This window comes from Pezoporus occidentalis, unplaced genomic scaffold, assembly GCF_034315485.1.
Source record: "Pezoporus occidentalis ecotype Australia unplaced genomic scaffold, CSIRO_AGI_Poc_V1 ctg199, whole genome shotgun sequence".
Lineage (NCBI taxonomy): Eukaryota > Metazoa > Chordata > Aves > Psittaciformes > Psittacidae > Pezoporus > Pezoporus occidentalis.
The window spans coordinates 693,307-714,700 of NW_026913844.1; the positions used below are offsets into that span (position 1 = coordinate 693,307).

Below are 21,394 nucleotides of genomic sequence, written 5' to 3' on the forward strand. Positions count from 1 at the left end.
AGGCAGTGTAGTGGTGGGGAGGTAGCACTGACACACTCTCTTCTAGGAAGTGGACTATTAGCAGGGGCCTCTTAATCTCTGTGTTAAGTGGAACACACAGTGATTGTTTCTTCAGGTAAGGCTTAATTTCTTAGAGGCAAGAGAATTTTGTCTGCGTTGGGGTTCTTGAGGCATCCAGGAGTTGTCAGAAAAATGAGCTGATGATCCAACAAGAGTAGCAAAGGAGAAGAGAAGTCAATGAAGTGTCTTGCATCTCAAAGCAAGGCTCTCCAGCATGGTGGGGTAATGGGAAAAGAAGGGGCCATTGGCACTGCAGTGTGCATTGCTGCTTGGAGTGCTCAGGTGTGGGGAAATGGGAAAAGTGGGTTGGGGGAAAAGATTAGGAAGAAGTGGAAATCTCCAGTGATGAGTAATGGTCCCTTTTAGGTCCATTCCAGAGAAGCTGCTGTGCCAAGTGTTAATCTGGCCTCCAGATTTCTTGTAGCTTCTGAAAACGTCCATTTACAGTTCAGATGCTTTTAGCTTTTGAAACCTCACCCTTGGTTGCTGGAGACTAGGTTCTAAGCTTTGCTGTTGCTTGAGTGGCCCCATGTCGCACGCAGCATGCGGTTTGCTTCAACGTCTCTGAAGTGCACCAGGCAGAGGTTTGTAGCTGGCTGTGTGATAAGGTAAAAAGAAGGGGTTTGCTAAAACGGGCTTGAGGGAAAATATGCATGACTGCTCCAGGAAGGGTGGAATTGCACAGTTCTCAGGCTGTAAGCATGGGTCTGCTTGCTCCTCTGGGTGTGAGCCTTCCTTGCCAGCAATGTGCCTAGGCATGTAATAATGATTTATAGAGAAGACCAAGGCAAACAAGGCAACACGTTTGGAGGCAGATCTGGTACAAGGCTTCCTTCTAAAAATGGCCATAGGCTTATTCTCTTTTTGGGTCTAAAATTACTATGCAAATGACTTCTCCGCATCCCCAGCGCCTGCCTGCTACATCTGAAATGTGATTCAGAAGTGACAGAGACGGAGATCTATGGTTTTATTGGCAGCAGTGCAGGGAAAAGAGATCCGAAGGAAACTGCTCTCGTTCTCAGCCCAGAATCCTTGAAATAGTAAGTGATCATTGATTTGAGAAAGGCTGCTGCTAGAGTCAGGGCATGGGAGCCAGGGTGAGCGCAGCAGTGGGAGCTGGAATGCTGCTGATTATGTGCTAACGTGTTATCAGCTCTGAATTTTGAGTAGGCTTGTGGTGCACTTAACAAGAGTTTGACTTCGCTCCTCGTTTTCCTTTCTCCATTCCCGGTAATGCTTTTTGTGGAGTATATTGATTCCATTTGCCGGAGTATTCCTTCCTTAAATATTTTTCACATAATGTGTATTCTACACGTTTGTAATGGCTTTTGCAATCCTTGTCTTTCAGTGGCACCAATAAAGCAATTTTGTTTAAATTGACTTGAACAGAGAATGGAAATTTGGAACGGGAAAAGAAATGTAGGCTGCCATTGGGCAAGGGGAAGGAAAGCGAAGGAGAAAGTGTGCAAGGAGAGGTTAAAATAAGGAGAGAAAATAAAACCCCAGAAGCAGAGGGATGTTAATGGTGACTCACAGCTATTGAGAATCCAGCAGGCTGGGGGCTGGAATCCAGCACAGCGATGATGATGCTGGGGGCAATACAAGTGCCCCGTCTGTATTTAGCACATAGCAGTTTTGCTTTTGAATTGATTATAAGGTGGAATTTTCCAGTGCAGCAGGATGGACACAGAGCACTGACTTGCTGATTTGAGAGAAGGGCTAAGGGGACATGGTGGCAGGTGACAGCTATAGGGCCCTGTGTGAGGTACATAAGGTCTCTGGGACAATGGAGATGATTCCAAGTCAGAGGCAACTGATGACTGTGTTCCCATTGTTATTCAAAAAGCTCATGGCTATCCTTTTACACAGTAGGATACAATTCAGTCTCAGGACAGGTCAGGCCCAGGGTGCTCAAGACCACTCAACAATACATTGGCTTTCATTGTCTGTTCCTCTTATCTTTTTTTATATATTGTTACAGGGATCTTACTGTAGGTTTCATCTGCTCTTTCTCTAATTGACAGAGGTTCAATTATCCTCCTGAATACAACTGTCACGTTCTCAACAACAGAAAATGTCAGGTGTCATTATTGGGGGGGGAAATGAATGTCAAGCTTCCATCCTCCCCTTCCCCCTCTTCCATTCTCTTTTGTTTGCTTCCACTCTCAGGTTTGTTTTATTGTGGGTTCAATTTGAAAACAGTACAATAAACCAAGGAAACCTCAGATAATGAGACAGCAGGGAAGGCTGAGCTGCAGTACAGCTTACCCTAATGGACTCCCTTTGGCAAGGGCTGCTGCTGTCTGTCACAGCTGTACCCTGAGCCCTCAGACTGGGACCATGTCATTCTTTCCTGAGCCCTTTCTGGAAGATCACTAGAAGATGCTGTCACTACCAGGAAAGGCCTTTTCAGTGCACTAGGAGCACCTAAAACATCCAGAAGGTATTTGCATCTTGGCCATAGATAATGTGCTTTGGCACATTAAGAAATATAATGGCTAAAGGCATCAGTCATCCAGCTTTTCCTGGTCCTGTGTACTTCGAAGCCTGTGCCTTTCTGCTTTAGAGTGGAGCCCTTGGAAAGCAGAGTCTTTCTCCCCATGGGCATCTGAAGAGGAGGAAGATGAGAGACAGATGCAAAGAGCCCAGGAATAGCCATCGTTCCTCCCATTTACTTCCTGGAGGGCAATGAGCACAGCTAATGGCATCTTGATATTTAAAACCAGGCAGGAGTTAAAGCCTCTCAATTTTTACTAGGTCTCTGACATTTCGGAGAGCTGTTGTAGAATAAATGCTTGGGTGATTAGCTGATGAGGTCTAAGTACCTCCAGCTATGCTAAGATCATTGCCCAAACTAACTAGTCTGATGACAGTTGAGGCATGTCTATCTGAGCTGCTTGTTTCAGCAAGGCAGTGCTAGAGAAGCGCTTGGGATGGGGATCAGCTGTCACCAGAAAAGCTTCTGTTCCTTGCCCTGTAGATGCTGTTTTAGTAGTTGAGCCTTGGAAAAGGAAAGAAGGGTGCCTTGGAGGTGAAAGAATGAGCCCTGAAATCCATGCAAGGGCCTTGGCTCCAGTGCTCTCAACATTTCCATATGCCTTGTAATTAAATTGTAAGTAAAAGAAAGGCGCTGACTGCTTCACTAATAGCAGCGAAAGGAGGCAATCATGTAACTTCCATCTGTCTGCAAATATAGTTTATGGTGGAAATACATTAGGAACCTGGAGCTGTGTGCCAGGCTCAATTAGACTAAACAGGATCAAAGGGCACCCTGGGTAATAAATATCCTTGCAGAATCAAGCCAGAGTCTTTCTATTTATTGTTAGAGGAGATAATAATCGTTAGTGAGCTGAAGTGAAATCCGGGGAGCAAAGAAAGCTTGGCTTGGGAAGGGGGTGACATTATATTAGAGGGTGAGAAAGCATGCCCCCTTTCCCTAGGCTGATTGCTTTCTATATTCCACTGGAGTTTGGGAAAGGAATATAGCCCATATATCGATTGTGGGACTGTAATGGGCGAGAGCTGGCAAAGGTAATTGGGGAAGTCCTTAAAATGTACACTAGGTAATTGAAAGCTAATACAAACTCCTAGTTCAAGGCCAGAAGAACCTCTCTTCTAATGAGGCTTTAGGGTGAAAAGAGATTGACTCTGACTTGTATTGCTACTAACAGGGAATTGCTTTGCTTTGCTGTTTTTAGGCGCTCCTGTGTGCATGCACGTGCTCCAGCTTCTATTAGAGTGCGCTCACAGATAACAGTACTAAATCAGCAGCAAGGCTTTTGCGATGCATGTAATAGCAATTGTGTCTGGTCCTGGCCTTGTAGAAGTATGCTAAACTTAAATCCTCTTCTACTCCAACAGCAAATAAAGAAGAAATACGAATATTTCAGTATCAAGGCTTGCTTTCTGTCAGATCTTTTCCTGCTCTTAAGAAATGCAACAACAACAGAGGCTACCTAAAGGGGTGTTTTCTCCAGATGAGCCTGTTATGAATGTGGATTGAAGGATCCAGTGCGTCAGGCAATGTTTGCTGTTGTAATAGTTAGGAAGGGAAGCACGTTGCTGTGATGTTTCACTGCCTGTTCTTCCCTAGGACTGAGTTTTTGGAAGAGCTCAGTGACAGTATTAAGGCAGCTAATCAAATGACCCTGTTTTCAGCAGCTTTTTCTCTCAAGTGCAGAGTGAGACTCCTTCAAGGCTGCATAGGTGATGACAGGGAGCAATTTGTCTTTCCCCGAGAAGTCATATGGCAGCAAACCTCTTGTATTGGGCATAACTATCAAGTGTTATGTTGACTGCTTGAGACAACTATGATGTGATCACATCAGCTCTGCTCTCTGTACAGCTTCCTGCATCACTTGACTGAAGCCACACAGAACAGTGGCAAAATGCAGGGCCAGCATGGGGAAGTGCATCCCTGTGGAAAGTGGAAGCTCTGTATGCCAGCAGGAAGCTTTGCTGCTTCCCTTTTTTCCTTTCCCTTCCTTACTTCCAAGGCTAACAGTTTAAAAAGACACCAAACGAAACCACAAGCTTTGCATTCTGTGAGGACAAAACTGTTCCTTCTTGATTTGCTTTTGCACAGTATCTTTCCCCTCTGCCCATCTGTCTGCTTATGCCACTTGGCTGGAGATGGGCTCTTTGCTGTGTCAGCAATGTGCTGGGCAGATAACACCACCTTGATCTAGCACTTTAGGAAGTGACCATAATATTATACATATACATACATCATAATATTATACATAAACTTTAGCTTCCCCTGTAGTTAAAAAGCTGCATCTGAGTGTAGGGAGCAGTACCATGTCATTGACCGAACACACTTGTGTCTGACAGTCTCTTGTCTTACAACTTCAGTAGTTAACCTTATTTTTCCCCAAGCAACCACCAGTATACTGTATTCTCTTACATATAACTAAAAACGGTTTGTGCTTTAAAAATACAATTCAATAATTCATTTCCTTGGGCGTTAAAGTTTGGTGGTTGTCCTGAAATCAGTTATTTTCTAGCGTGATTCTGCATAAGAAGTTGTGTTTTCTGTCAGTAAACCTTTACCTTCCACTGTGCCACGCTGTGTACTTGGGCACATGCTGTGTTGCCAGGGGGAAGAGATAACTCCATAAGAGCAGTTATGCTTCAGCTCCACTGTACGGAGAAACAAAATGGAACTCTAAACCAGCTCCTGGTATTCCCTTATAGCGTGCTTCCCCCAAAACACCTTCCTAAGGGACATCCACATCTTCCTCTGTCTCCTACCTGTCTCTTGCCAAAAACCCTGCTCAGGTACGGGGAGATGGGTCTGTATTTGGCAGCTGATAACCCCCTTTGTGGGTGTTACGTGGCAGAGCCTGCACCCCGAAGAGCAGTCTGGTTTGTCATGTGTGTGTGCCAAGCTGAGCACAGAGTGACTGATCCCAGCTGGGACCTGAATGTGCTGCTTCAGTAGGGATGACAACAATAAATAGTTAATAAAGCTGAGGACAACTCAGCCTGTCCTCTGCTCTGAAAGCAGAAGACTTGGGAAGTCGGGCTTTATATCCACCTGCCTAAGGGTTCTGGTAGATGCAGAAAGGTTCAGTGATCCCAAAGCTCAGTCATGGTTGGTTTAAAAGGAAAGAGGATGTTAAATTTGAATTGTAAACGCTGTCTGTATGGCAGTGTTGAAAACCATCCCCCTACCTGGTGGGATTTTTGTCCTCTCAGATGGCTCAGCTTCATTGGGGAGCGCGTTGTTGTGGATGCATGGGGGAAAACAGACTTTGCAGGCTTATTGCCAAATGGCTGATGCGCAGCTCCGAAGCTATTAATGCCAGATGCGAGTTCATGTTTATGATCACTTGGAAATTGATTTGGGAAAGGCAAAATAAATCAGCAGCACATAGTGATTGTTTATCTAATGGCTGTAAATTTTAATCGCTTCCATATTTTGATGTCCTTGTTGGGGTTTTTTTTTGCCCTTCATTGACTTGGAATTTCCTTTTTAGGAACAGCGAGGCAGGGGATCCTTGCCTTATTTCAAGGGAAACGTTATTAAAAGGAACATAATTATGGGAAGACAATAAGAATGCAATGCACACGGTCCTTTGAATGGTGTGCTTCTGTTTACAGCAGGGAGGTAAATGTTTTGCTCAGTCACAAATGATAGGATTACATATACAGGGGTCAAAACATGAGGGGGAGGAGTTTATTTCCATGAGAAACAATGAATCTTTGTTTTCCATAGGCATGAATAGAATGGGTGGTTGGATGGGCAGAGCTCAATTCCTAGTCCTCTCTGCTTCCATGTAATAACCTGGTTATCTTCTGTTTAGGGGAATTCAGGCTCTAAGCTAGCTGCAAGGTGAACAGCAACCCTTGCACTGACAGTCCTAGGTATTAGGATGGCAGATGAGCTCTGCACATCCTTGGCTCCTGTTAGGAAGTCTTTAACATGGCCTTCTGTGTAACCTCTGTGGGATTATTCGGGGTGGTGCTGCCTGCCTGCATCTGAAGGCGTGTGTAATACTGATGCTCCTGCTTCCCCTGCCGGCAAGCAGGATTGCTGTGTGCCTAAAGCCCGCATCTGGGGATCAGCTGGCAGTGACTGGGTTGTAGATTCCCAATGGACAATTCCTTTCATCTTTCTGTGCTTCTCTGCCTTCTTGTGAAGCTGCAGGTCACAACCCCCTTTTACCCTTCCCCGTTGCCATCTGTTTGAAGGCTTTGGGAGCAAATCCCTCCCCGGCACTTAGATCATTGCTAGGGTTCTGTTGTGGCTACTGTATACAACCATTAATAGCAGAAGGAGAGCATGGGGGAGAAAGGCTTGTGGTGGGGAGGCAGTGAGGAGCAAACAGGGAAGCAGAGCTGGAAGATGGTTACCCTGTCTAACCCCGGAGGACTGTGCCTCTTGAGGCAGATCACAATACATCAGTGTTGCTTGGCAGTACTGTCAGCAAGCCTGAGCCACTGGGGCACTATTTATGAAGCCTGATATATGCTTTGGCTGCTCTTGCTCAGTGAATTGCTGAGACGTGGATTCCTGACAGGCACACAGCAAAAGGGAAATTAGGGATGGATAAAGTGAATTAAACATAATAAAACTCAAAGTGCCCAGGCGGAGCTTTCATCTAATATAAGAACAGCTTCTCAGCTTGGGGAATATGCTGGGTGGAGAGATCTTTCATAAGGCAAGGGACAGGCCCTGGTTTGAAGAAGAGAAGAGCTCTTAGGTTGTCTCTGAGTGGGTTGGCAGCATGGAGATCATGGGGCCACTCTGGGTACCGGTCCCTTTGTCACTGTATTTGGGAAGTCAAGATTGTTTCAGTGAGAACAAATGAGTGTGACATGAAGCTGAGGAGTGCTCCTCACAACCATACCTGACTGGATTCTGCTCCTCCATAAAGTCACAAAGAAAAGTAGCCAGGAAGGCTGTGTACCTGTGATTATTCAGCAAGCTGTGGGGAGCTCCAAGTGAGATGTGCTGCAGGGGAGACTGCGAGGTGCACCCTTGACATGGCTCTTTAGTGGGAAGTGCACAACAAAGACTTTAAGTTTTTCAGTGTTCCTTTCTCCTTTAGCCTTAAATAAGTGCTCTTCCTCAAAGTAGTCATCCTTGCAAAACATTGCTTCTGTGTGGTTGCCTTAATCCCATTGACACCTAAACAGGAACTGCTTCAAATTCTCCATCACTTTTTGTCTACATGGCACAGCACAGGGATTTCACCACTGACTTATATGCAGCCACTGACCAAAGCATTTCTCTGCTATTTTGTCTTAAGTGGCTGGGTCCTCTCTGGAGAGACATATAGAGAATCTCCAGGGCTTTGGGGACTTGATCTTGTCAATGTTCTAACAAAACCTGACCTTTTAAGTTATGGACTTTCGGACATGAGCCCTCTATAGCCTGACCACTTGAATACAAGCTGCAGTTTCCCCCCAGTGATGGTTGCTGTGAAGGGAATCGTTCCTCTCTCCTACGCAAGCTTGCACTCTCAAACCACCTACATGTAGCCTGTAATAATGTACTTATATTGGCTGTACTTTGGAAGAGACTTATAACAATACAGGCTTATTTTGCATAGCATCTTTCATACAGGCACTATCTTGAATGCTATTTGCAGGCAAATAAAAATGAGGCAGGAGAGTACAAATTGGAGGAAGCAGTGCTTTTTGAGATGTTGGCCAGTGAATCCATTTGAGCAAATGGAGAGAAATCTGAAGCAGTTTCCTTCTAAAATGGACTATGTTTGCCACTCGTGTCTCAAAGAGGGATGGTTGGAATAACAGCCATGTGCCTTGCACTGCTGGCACTTGAAAAGTGAAGGAGACCTGGGCTTCAAGCAAAGGAATTGACACTGCTATGAGATGCTGAGCTGGCTGTCTTGTGCAAGGCCAAACTTGGGCTTGCTAAGATCTTACCCGACTCAAACACCTTTGAGCCCATCATTGTACAAGTACTTCAGTGGAGCCCCACCACATGTCCTATAAAACCACCTCTTTACAGAGCAGGTGCTTTACTTCCCAAGGCTGTTGGTAGCGCTGTCCTGGCTGGGACCCAGATGTCCTGGTGCCAATGCTTTGATCTCTTGCAAACATGCTGTCTTAACTGGAGAGATGTGGAGAAATGTGTAAAAGGCCGTGCTGGATTCACGCTGAAGCCAGTGGCATTGCCCCAGGGATGAATCTGTCCTCTTGAGATTGCTCTGTGTATCTGAGCAAAGCACAGCCAAGTGGCACAGTACAAATGTAAAATAATGAGGTAGCAGCTGAGAGTGTCTGGAGCAAGCAGAGAGGAATGAAGATGGATGACTGTAGCTAAGAGACAATCAGAAAAGGGATAAATACAGGCAACAAGTTATTCACCACGGCAATTTGTAAAGAGTGCTAAAAACCTTCAGGAAGGATTGTTTCACGTTGCCTCTTTTTCTATACGTAGCTTGACACTTGTGTAAATGGCACTGATTGATGCCTGTAAACCAGTCCCCTTAATCTGCTTCTCTGGTATTGGTAAGCTTAACTCTTATAATGCCCAGTGCTGGTGGGGCCTGTCATGCCTGGCTGAGAGGGAGCAGCCCTATAGACATAGAAAGCTGGGTGACCAAGTGGGAACCTGATTCTGGCTGCAGAAGGGGCAGTGGGAAGAACCAGCAGCACCGAGTGGGTCCTATGAGGTAGGGGAGAGTGTTCCTCCAAAGGAAGTGGCCAGCTGTGGTTAGAGATTAATGGCCTGAAACACAGAGAAAAGTGGGAAAGAGATGGAGTGTTTTCCCACAAAGCAAGATGGCTATGTGCAGTTTTGATGGGACACTAGCTGCAGTGCAAGGGAATGTATCCCTGGCTTGAAAAGCCTTTAGAAGCTAGAAAGAAGCAATAGCAAGTACAACAGGGTTTGCAGGTTCTGCATGATTCAGTTTGCTGCCTCTCCCCCAAAACCACCTCTGGAGTGTAGGAGGCTCTAGGTCTGACCCTTGGATCTTCATAAACTCTTACATCACTTGATCTTTTTGTGCCTTTATTCCTTTTGTGTTGAATAAAGCTTCATAATGCATCCTGACATCCAGAATACACTTGTTCAAGCGTGTTAGACTTCGGTAATGAAGGGGAGGCAAGCAACCTTCAGAACAGAAGTGTGATAGTGGGGACAGAATGTAATTACCCATTCTAGGAGCTGGCTATAGCATCAAAGTTAATCTCTTGAGAAATTACCTTTAGATTGTTAATAGAAATGCACAAGGATCTTGGAGCCTTCAAGGGAATAGTGTTTGTTTAATTTCTGTCTGTAAACCCAGCACATAGCAGCCCCTTCTTTGTTCAGTCCATGTGGGCCAGTCCTGATTCAAGAAGAAGAGCACTGCATCACCTGCAGAGCTGAAGCTCTTTATCTTGGTAGCACTGCTCCTTCCCCACTGTGGCTATAAACTGCACTGACCTTCCAGCATCCTATCCTAGGACTGAGAGGATCACAGTGAGCACCAACATAGCTGGGGAAAAGGGGAAAAAGTAATTCATGAAGATACTGATGCAGCATTTTTTCTCCAGGGAGGGGAAATGGCTGCAAGCAGCAAGAGTAGGCAGAAGCTTGGCAAAATAGAGATATAGAGAAATTTAAGGAGGTGTTTTACTGGAAGCCTTTGAGTCAGGCTAGGCCAGGTTAGAAGCAGCATTGCCATACTGCAGGGTCAACAGAGAAAACCAGAGAACTGGTGGGTTAGGGAGGGAAGACAGGAAACAGAGGCAGACTCATCTTCAGCTCTGTCGCTTTGCAAATCAGTACTGAGAAGTGCTCCAAATGGGATCATTCTTCATGTTGCAAAAGTGGCATGGGCCATTCTGTATGTGCACCATCATGGGGATATGGATATTGGAAACAGACTTGCTGTGAGTCAGCCTGTACTAGCTGTCCATTTTCCACTGGTCCTTCCCTGAGTTCTTCATAATCTTTATGAATAGACTTCAAATGGAGCCTTCCTTCAGTGCCTTTGGTGTCTGTTCCTTGCAAGGTAAGAGCTGGTACGTTTTGCCAGAGTGAAATCTCCCTCGCCCATAAGCATCTTTCAAGCATTGGCTAGATGTGAATAGGATTCTCCTCGACTGACTCTCAGTATTGCAGCAGAGAGCGGCACTGGGGAAAGGATTGGCAATCATCTTTACGACTTGGAGGCACATCAGCCAAAGAGAGGTGAAGATCTTCCTCCCTCTGTTTGGAGGACAGCCATTTGCAAATCAGCCTCTACCAGCAGCACTGAATTCACTTCAAGCAGAAGTAGTTCTTTGGAAACAATAAAACAGGCTCTACTGCCTTCAATATAGAATTGTTTCCCAAGTGCTTAATTGACCTTGTTACCTAGAATCATCTATAGAATGGGTTATTACGCTGCTGAATGAGCAGATCCAGCTCCTCCTGTCCCAAGATTGGCTTTAGTGTGTCGACTTCCAGATTCCCTTCTGCTGTAATTTCCAGCAAGACGAGATGATTTGGGATTTGAAGGTCACTATCGGTTAGGTCAGCTTGCCCTTTGCCAGGAATGCGACTCGACACGCAAGCATCTGGTTGTGATTCAGCATTCCTGATCCAAATACGACCCCTCCCTCCCTCCTACAACCAGCACGCGGCTCGCTTTTTATTGTAGCTTGTTTTGGCTCTAGTTCATTGCCAGCCTGTTACAGGAGAGGGGTGAGAGTAGGGAGAAGAGCCGGTACCAGGTACTGAAAGAGACCACGCTATGGAAACGTTATGGAGTGTTGTGGCCTATGTCACAGCGAGCAAGACGACTTTAAAGGGTTATTGTGCGGACTCCAAGGGGGATATTGGCTGCAAATGTATTACTGACATAATTAAAATGTAGTGACTGCCTGTTTTCTGAGTGTGGAGCAGGTTGGCAGTAGACTGGCAGGCACATAGCCATGGAGTGGGTGGAAGCTATAGTTTCTCCTTGCCTCAATCTTTACCACTGCTATTAATTTTCATTACAGAGGAAATTAAACTCAGCCCAGGAGACACCCCCCCCTCACCCCCCCCTTTAGTTCCCATGGAGGAAAGCATCTTGCTTTTATGGCAGGAAAATGCACTTTTAAATGTCTTTAGATTCCCTTGAAGACTGGTTTACGGTTCAAGTCGTAGCTTGTCAGTTGGCAGGTAGCTGCTGCTTCCCCTGGGCACCCTTTTGTCTACCTTGCGTTTCTCCCTGTAGTGTTCATCTCCATGCTTCAGGGCATCAGGCAGCTTCAAATTAAACAGGGTCAGGAAGGAAATTTCCCTGGGGAAAGGTTATTTTCTATCCACCTGCTGCAAGGCTTTCTGAGCCTTCTAGAAGAGCTGCTGGTACCAGCTTTAGGCAGAGGGAATATACAAGCATCCCAGCGTCTCCTGGACATTTGTTTCTTTCACTGCTGGTTCTGAACTCACTACGAATGCATCAGCTCTGATCTTCTTGGCAACATGAGCTTTTGGGAGAGCAACTTGCTAGTGAAGCTCTGAAGGAGTCTCTGCTAAAGGCTGCCATAGTTTTACCCCATAGAGGGTGAGTTCTTTTACTACTGAAGTTGGGTTAACTGCAGTCTTAGCCTGTGCTTCCTGACAATAACACCCCAGATGCAAGCAGGATCAGGGAATAAAACCCTGCATCCTCATGGATGCCTCTGCTTCTTACCTATGCTTGGTGACAGGCATCAGTAGAGCCTGAGGGTTATGGCATAAAGACAGCTGGCTTAGGTTTGGTAAGGACAGGGGCTGAGCTAGGCTGCTGTTGCTGGCCCCTTTGCAGGCAACCCCGTGTTCACTTTGCTCATGTCTTAGAAGGGGTATAGCAACACCTAACTCCTATCTGGGGCACAGGGTGCTGGGCTGAGCACTGCACAGCAGCTTAAGACCCTTGGTTAAGCAACTGTGCTCCTAGGGGTCTGAAGGCAGTGCTCACTTTGGTCCTGACAGCTTAATTTCAGGTGCCATCCTGCACATTGACAGGAGATGGACATTTTCTGTGCTGAGAAATCGCAATGAGACAGGCAGAGTGGGAGAGGAAGGATTGTTTGGCTTGTTTTACAGAACAATGAAGTGACTTGTCATGGTCACAGAGGGAATTGGAGCCAGAGACAAGAGCACAGATTTCTGGTGTCCCCTTGCGATGCTTTAGCCCTATGGTCATTTTGGTTAGTAGGGAAAACTAATGTTACTCTTTAGCAGCTGGTGACAGATGACTTCCCTCAACCTGCCCTTTCTAATCTCAAGGGAAATACAGGTTTCCTCAGTCAGATTCCTAACCAGGGAGCTCAAGCTTTCTAAAAGCTGCTCTCATGACCTCTACCCCTACAGTGCCAAGGATAGGGTGTATCAAGGGCTATTTCAGCTGCCTGGAAGTAATCCCAAACCAAACTCACCCTTCAGAAACTTGACTAAGGAGCAGCTTGTGTGGAGCTAGGGGCTGGCAGAAGCTTGAAAAGGAATTTTAATGGGAGCTGCTGGTTTCTCCTCTAACAACAACTGCCTCGAGTTCTGCATTAGGATTTGTCAGTTCATTTAGGACTCCAGCATGAAGCTGGCCTCCACGTACCCTCTGCCCAATCCACTGATGTCCGTCCCTTTCTTCCTCTCTCCATCATGGGTTTCAAGGGCCAGAGCCAGCAGCAGCAGCTTCAGCCAGCTTGATGCTGGTACTGTTGTCTCTGGGGGGTAAGCATTACTCTTTCTTTTTGTTCTCTGTCATTGGGCACAGTTTCAGATGCAGCAGTGTCTCCTGTTGGGTGTTTTTTAGTTTGGGCAGATTCACATTGTCAGTGATGCAGCAGTAGTGAGGCTGCAGCAATTCAGAACTCAAAGGCAGGTGTATTCAGGCTTTCTGAATAGCTGTGTACAGAGTGATTTCCAAAGGAATGGACAGGGTCAGGAAGGACACAGGCGTTGGAGGGCTTTGGGATAGAGAGAAGCCACTAGGCGAGGTGGATGAGCAAGTAGAGAAGCTGTGATTACAAAACATGAAGCACTTTTTCAGTGCAGCTAGCAAAGGCAATGCAAACCAACAACCTGAAATAAGCAGATGCATCTATCTTCTATCCCTGAGCTAACAAAGGGGGTTTTGTGCCCACTTATTGGGGTCCTCTACCAGCAGGTTACCATCAGTACCAGCTCTTCTCCATGTGTATGCCAGGCTGTGGAGTGTGCCCGGGCAAGGGCTCTTGTAAGAGCATCCTTGGTCCAGGTTTGTACGACAGCCCCAGCAGGTGAAATCTCATCTCCCTGATATTAAACTTAACCTTTATGTATTTCACTTTAAACAGCTATGGAATTACACTGCCTGTCCTTTAATCATACAAGGTTTTAAAGTAACATTTCTTTGTTTAATGCTGCAGTCCACTCAGATTTACTGGTGATGAGAGGGAGGGGATATGGGGGGCAGGTAGGGAAAAGAGAGCCCATCTCCAGCTCTGATGCAGCTCTTGGGAGTAAGTCAGTGGAGGCAGCGCTCAGTGACAACAGGGGGTTTCGGCAGCATTCTGGTGGATGTCTGCATTAATTTGGGCTGGGGGAACACGGAATGTTCCTTCTGGGGCTGGAATTTCTATGTACTTTGGGAAAGGAGTTGCCTGTTTTTTCCCCACTCGGCTCCAGTCGATTTGCATGTTTCCCTCCTGATGAGAGGAGACGAAGTCATCAATCTGCCTCTCCAGGCAAGTGAAATGCCTCAGGGAAGTAAAGCAGGCCCGATATAGGTCGGTCTGGAATAACATGGCGTAGTTGTGCATTCTGCCCTCCCTTTTCAGGTCCAAATAGCAGCACGTCTCCCTTTGAAGCCCTCTCATGCCATACTGCATCAAACTGCTCCATAGTAACTTTGGTGAATCAGCTGCACCACACAAGGATTGGCCTAATCCTCCCCCAGTTCTCCAACCTCAGGAAAATCCCACCTGTGAGCATTATTCCCCTCTAAGTAGCATTGGGATGTCCTGTTACCTTGAACACTTCCCCATCCTTTCTCTAGCTTCCAGCCTTGTTACTATCTCTTGGATCGCAATGTTTTTCATTTTCCTGGCAAAGTCACGTAGTCTTTCCAAATCAGATTGTCAAAGGATAATGAATCTAATATATTCTTGCAAAGGAAGAGCTGACCTTCTAAGCCTTCTATTGCAACTTAAGGGAAAACCAGGGAGATGTGCTATAAAGTGACTCCAGGAGTGACTGTAGGAACTGAAGCATGAGGCACTGATCTCCCTTATCAATTCTCAGCTTTGTGCACAAATTGATAAAGGAGCAATGTGCTGACCCCTCTCAAGTGGGAGAAAATGGTCTCCCTGCACCATTAGCCCCACTGAGCAGCATCTGTCGCTTGTAGCCTGACCTGCCTCTGTTGCCCATACTGGGTTTTGAGGACAAGGTAGAAGCTGGCAGGGTTAAGCGCGCATCCTCTCGCAGCACAGGAATAAGCAATGTATTATTAGAGACTTACCACTCCAAATACCACATCTATAAATAGCTGCAAGGTGAGCCAGTGGTTGAGCAGAGTGAAGGAGTTGGCCAGTTCCACCAGTTGTGTCCTGTCCTCAAGGTCTCTGAGGTGAAGGCTGTTGCCTGTGAGATGGTGAAAGGGATCTTTGCTGTGTGGCTGCCTCTGACGGCAAACAGATGATGGTGTAAAACATGCAGCTGAGTGAGATGGAAGTGATTTTGCTGGAGATCATTTCCAGTGCAGGCAATAAGCTCTTTGGGCTCACTGTAAGGCTAGCTTTCATTTTTGTGTGCTCTGAATCAGGAGCGAGCTCCTTCCTGGAGGATGTCTTGCTTGGATACCTGGCTGGGTGCTGAACGAGCAGCTGATGCAAAAGTGGTTTGTAAGAGCACCAGTCCCACTTGTTCTGACCTGATGCCAGGCAGTGCTCAGTGCATGGGAGCTCAGGCGTTGGGGCCCACAAGTGCCACAGCTGCTGGTGGAGGAAAATGCCTGGTGTGAATGCTGGCCTCTCTGCTGAGAGGCTTTACCACCTGCAAAGAGATGCTCCCATCCTGCTGTTTCCGTTTAGCCATCAGGGTGTTGTTTATGGCTGCTGTTTGTTCCCTCCTTCAGCTGTAGAGTTAGTGCTCCCGAGGGCAATGTCTGAAATTTATTGCCAGTTTCAATTCTGCATCCGAGCAGATGCAGCAGACCACCAAGTCATCGCCGCGTGACTGAGAACAAAATTGGACTCGGTTCTTCTGCAGCTAAACCTTTGAAAGGCAGCTAAACAAGTGAAGCAGAGAAAAGGCTGCTGCTTGGGTTACTGGGAGAGGAGATTTTCAGGGCCCAGAAAGGCTGATGGATTCTGTTGTTTAATGTAGGGCTGCTGAGGTTTTATCTCTAAACCAGGGATCCATCGTGGATGAGATTGAGAGCTCACAAAAGAACCATGCAGGAGGACTAGGCATAATGCTGTGAGCTCAGAGTGGGTATGTGTCTTCATAAGCTCCATGGGCCTGGATTTAATGGTACTCACTGACCTAGCAGTTCTCCCAGTGGCTGCTGTTTATCCCCTGAAATCCTCCACAAGCATGTGGGGTGATCAGGGCAGTGGTCAGCTTGGTTTCCTAGTCATGATGAGCACCATGCTGAGTGCAATGGTAGGACCTTCAGAACAGTAAGGCTGTTGTTCCTGCTCTTGTCCTCAGGCTAACTTTACCTAAACTTCCAGTTCAGTCGCTAGAAGAAGCGTTGTGACCTCCAGAGCTAAAAGCATGCTCTGTTATGGTGTGAGCTGGAAGCAGGCCCTGCAGATGTTAACACAACAACTTATCCTCTGGGGCCAGCCATAGGGAGCTTCTAAGCTGTGCTTGGGCTGTTAGAGAGCCACAGATGCACACACACAGACAGCTTTCATCCTGGCACTTCCTTGTCCTTATTCCTATGCCTGACTCCTCTACCTCTTAGCACCTCCTCCTTGCACCTGAAGGAGCCTGGGAGCAGCTGTCTCTCCTCAAGTGCCCCATCACTGATGCAGATGCTCCAGGCAAGAGCCATGTGAAGATGTTTCTAAGGGACCACATTGCTCTGGAAGGCTCTCAGGGCTTTTGATGTGGGTTGTCCTTGTCTTTCAGGCATTAGCTTGCTAGTGAAGTGAGTCGTGAGCTGCCCCACCATGTGAAGTTGAACTACCTGGGGAAGGTACTTATCTTCCAATAGAGGATGCTGCTGTGTCAGTCTGACTTGCTGCATTCAGCTGGCAATGAAAGTGCTCCCCCTGAGAGCTGATGCCTTGCAATGCATCACTCCGTGATAATAATAAGGGAATAATTCAATGTCCTTCATCCTCCTCCTCAGCATTATCCTATTGCTGGCTGTTGCCAGTGAGTCTGCTCTGTCATCCTGGAGTAGGTGGAATGCTGTAAGGGAGAGGCTGTGGAAGGAGCACCACCATGATGCCAAACCCCAGTGTCATTCTGTTATGTGGCAAAACAAAGTGAATCTCAAAGTAACAAGAAAGAGAATCGCAGATAAAACTGCCTGGTTAGATGAGGGGCAGATGTCAGAGCCGACAGAAAACAAGCTGAGGTGTTAGACTGAAATCAATAGCCATGGCAGAGGAAACAGGATTCATTATAGGAAGGATAAAACTGATATTACCCAACCTAGCATATAGTGTATGTAGGAGAATTAAGGACTTTAACTTTCCAAGTGCTGACAACAGAAAGGAGGATTTGCAATAGATAAAGTCAGCTTGCATAACTCTATAAAGGCTTAGATAAAGGGGGAGAAAAAAACCTTCTTCTTTCACTGGGTAGCTTTCTGCACGGCTTCATTTCTGTTCCATCCTCTGTAACATAAGGAACCACGTTGCCCGGTTTGGGGAATTAGCTTAGCTTATGTTGGTCTCATGCCCAGGTGAGCTAGCCCTCAGAAGTGAGGCTGTTACTTTGCTCAGTTGGTGGCACTTTTGTCTCTGAGAACAAGGAGTGGGTTCTTTGAGTAGGAGTGGTTTTGATGTGCTCTGAGTTTCACAGCTAGGTGAGGAAAGGGCACACAGATGCCAAAACTATTTCTCCCAGTATAAGGAATAAAGCTTTGCGTAAGTGTGTGTGGTGGTTTTTAACATCCATATGCTTCCAAATAGTTCTGCTTCCACAGGTAAATCTGCTGAGCAATGTGAAGGCCTCTAGCATCTGCTGTGCTTAATCCCATAATAGCCTCCCATTTGGCTAAGAAAGCCATTTACAGCTCCTTATCTCCAAAGAGGTGTGAAAGCACAGGTGGCAAAGGATTAGGTGGAGCAGGAGAGAGGCAATAAATGCAACAGTGTGGCTGGACAGGTAATAGAGTGCACTTTAAAAGGCAAGGGGAGGAAAAGAAGACATTAATCCCTCCTATGAGGGCTCAAAGGTCTGAACCTATTGGCTGAAAGCAGAGCCAGCCACTTGCCTAATCGCTGGAGGTCTCTGTACCCATCACAGATGGATGGTGGGGGGAGATGTCCCCTCTCTTCCTTAATGTACTCCCTACAGTGGTATATGTCCAGGCCCCCCAGTATGCAGCTCAGAGCAAGGAAGATGGATGGTGGCTTTATACAGAGGCTGTAGCTAAGGGGTATGTCAGAGTGATGAATATTCCCAAGACTCGAACTGTCTCAAAAGAAAGTAGTGAAGAAGCTCCCCTGGGCATGGCCATGGGTCAAGGAGGAGGAGAGCCAGTGCAGGAACACTTAGACTCATTGTGGGGTGGCAGAGCACCAAAGAGATGGAGCTGCACTGGAGAGCTGGGGTTTTGTCCCCTCCTTCCAAAAGGGCATTTGTTATGTTGGTAGGGATGCTGGTGTTAGGCACAAAGCAGCATGATTTTAAAGGAGAGGTGTTGCTGAGCCATCCTTGGCCACACCTGTAGCTATCCAGCTTCCTTCTCCCAACCCTTATCAGTGTGATAACTGGAATTAACTGGGAAGAGCTGGCTCTGAAAGCCTTTACCTGACAATGGCAAAAATTGGTATCCTGCAGTTAAGCCTTTTTCAGCTTGTTGCATGAATTGGAAGCTGTCATTCTTGTGGGCATCCCAGGGTGACATAAATCTGGCCCATGGCTGGTGTGTGCTGCTGCACAGCAGGATGCAGCGCTGTCCCGTGAATAGAAATGCAGAGGTGGCTCTCTTCCTTCCCCTGTCCCTCTATGGACATTCACACCAGCAGAAGCTCAATTCTAAAGTCCTTTGCCTGCCATATTATTCATCCAGTTTCTTCATCACTCCTGTGTTGCAAGTGTTACCTTTCCTAGGGACAGGGGTGATGCAGCATCCTCAGCTTGTCCCCTGATGATTAAAGGTTTCATGCTTCTGACAGAGCAAAGCAGAGGGGAACAGGGTGCATGTGTCTTTAGACAGAGCACAGAAATCCTCCTAGTTTCCTCTGAAGGAGGAATAGATGGGTGATTGAACAGAAGAACCCCGTAAGAGGCTCGCTGCTCCTGTTGGACAGATTATACTATTCCTCTTAGGGCAAAACCCTCTGCAAACGTAGGCAGCAACCATTCCCTCTGCGCATGTTGAGCCGCAGGCTTCTGATTTTCTCCTTTGGCCTTTTCATTTCACAGTGGCTGAGGATGACATTTCCAAAGCAGCCTATGGAAATCAGATGGCCACATCACAAAGGGAGGCGGACCTCAGCTCAGAAATAACGCTTTAATGTGTTATTGGTCCATGTATAACTGCAACCATCAAACATCTGGCCTGATCTCAGCACTCTTCTACCCCATCTTTAAACCCTCAAGCCATCACAGGGGCTTTTGGGATCTATTGTCCCATGCCATGAGAATGCGTGGCTTAGAAAGACAGCATTGTGCTATTAGCTGTCTGTGGTCTCATGGAGAATCCCAGGACTCGGGGAACCTGGGAATGGGAACCTTGCCTGGCTTTTGCTGTGTCTCACTTTGTTTGCCTGGACAGGGATGATGAAATTTCTTCTGCAGTGATTCCTTTTGGATATGTTAAGATTTCGAGATGAATTGCATCATGCCATTCCTAACTGCTGTGAAGTGCACTGGGTTAGCAAGCACATGTTTGTTCTAGGAACGTTTAAGCATCTAACACAAGGTTTGGGATGGGGATTTTGTACCCCTGTGCTATAAATGCCACCCAGAATTAATAATGAACAAACCCAGTGCTGCTGGATGCTGAGGAGGAGAAGGAAGCAGCTGTTGTTTGTTTGGTTTCTAATGGCTCACAGGAACAGGAGGCCATAAACAGTTAAATTTCTCTTGACAGCTGGGGAATGCTTTGGATGCCTAAAATCAGTGCTGTGGGTTCCTCAGCACCTCCGCGTATTTCCCCTGCAGGAGCTGATGCTTTGCTGTCCATCGCTTTGCTGCTTTGATCAGAGAAGGGATACAAACGACACCTTGATGATTACTCACATTTTCAAATGCTGTCCAACAGCAATAACTGTCACCTTTCATAACAGCACACTGGGCTCCCGTTGCAGCGCTTCGTGGCTTGCCCATGTCTCCTGTAACGACTGAGCCCACGCTTGCGATTCCTTACAGCTTCGGCTCCTTGGAAGAGGTGGGTGAGGGAGAGGGTTTTTGTAGCTGGTCAAGTGATTTCTGCTCTGTGAATGCAGTCACACAACAAAAATAAGAGCTGCTTTGAGAAGTAAGGAAAAAGCTTGGGATCAATGGGATGCGCAGCGTCTTTTCCCTCAGGGGTGTTGAGTGCTTCCGTGTGGTGGTTATCAGTGAATAAATGAGTTGAGGTCAGCTCAGTGGTGCTAGAAAAATGCCTTTTCCTAGTTCATGCTGTGATTTACTTAGGCCCCTGCACCTGGACCAGGGCAGTGTTGCTTAGTGGATGTGTATTTAACAAATGAATATTATGGATATGTTTCAACTTGACTGAAAGGATTCCTATGTTAGCGCTGAGGCTGGCAAATTGTTTCTGCTGGGGAAGAGAGGCAGGGAATTTGATGGTGTGTGGATCCAGGCCTTTGCAGCTAAGGAAGCAGTACCAGTACCCAGTAGCTGTGGGGCTGACTGTTCCTTTATGTCACAGTAAACCTAGGGCACAGGAAAGGAGAGTCTTGGAAACGCAGCTGCATTGTAGATCCCAATGCAGAAGTGAGAACTGCTGGGAATGAAATTCAGGTTAAAAACTACTGTTGTGATTGCAGGTCACAATACCCTGGTTTCAGAACAAAGCTGTGCCACGTCAGGCGCTGCTTGGGAAGTATTTCAACCCCATTGTGCTAGTGTCTGCCCCAGCTGGTCATGGTGCTCTCCATGTACTGGGTCATAGCAAGTGAAATGCTTGGTTACTGGGTATGGAAGCTACCCTATGCCTTCCCCTGCCTTTGGAAATGCTGGGTGAGATGGCTCAAGCTTCACAGATGCTTAACTTCCATAAGAGAGAGGGTATGTTGCAATGTGGCTCATGGGAAATGGGGACTGCCTGCTTTGAAACCAACATTCTCATCTGCCTTCAGTCTCCAAGACGGTGTGTCCTGAGCAGGCTCCTGCTTTGACATTTACATCCTCTGTGTCTGCTGCTTCTTCCCTCGCTTGTCTCTTTCTTCCCCTTTTGGTTTCCTGAGCGTGGTCACCCAATTTCTCACTCCTGTGAGCAGCTGGGGCTTCTGGAAACAAATTGAAGTGTCTTCATTTTTAAGAGAAGTGATGCATTGCACCAGCCAGCTGCCCTTCCTCAGCTGCTCCCTCCTATTACACAAGCCCTGTGCGTGCACACACACCTTGACAGATGGCGATGCTCTGAGGAGCTGCTTCAATTTTTACTCTTTCCTATAATCCAGGGCTGGAGTGCCAAATACTTGAAAGCTGCTGCTGCTCCATAGATCACCCCAAAGCATTGAAGTCCAGTGCAGTTATACCACTCTGGAAATGCTATCAATCACGGAGGGAAAAGCA

The 21,394-nt window shown here is 46.8% G+C and overlaps 1 long non-coding RNA gene across 1 annotated transcript in view; it reads left to right on the top strand.

Moving 5' to 3' along the window:
• Positions 1-757: 757 nt before the first annotated feature.
• The window catches only part of LOC134163068 (uncharacterized), an 86,272-nt gene continuing 65,635 nt past the window's right edge, over positions 758-21,394 (top strand). The window contains exon 1 of the long non-coding RNA XR_009964550.1: positions 758-1,100. This is a non-coding gene — a long non-coding RNA (uncharacterized LOC134163068). The remainder of the gene's footprint in view (positions 1,101-21,394) is intronic.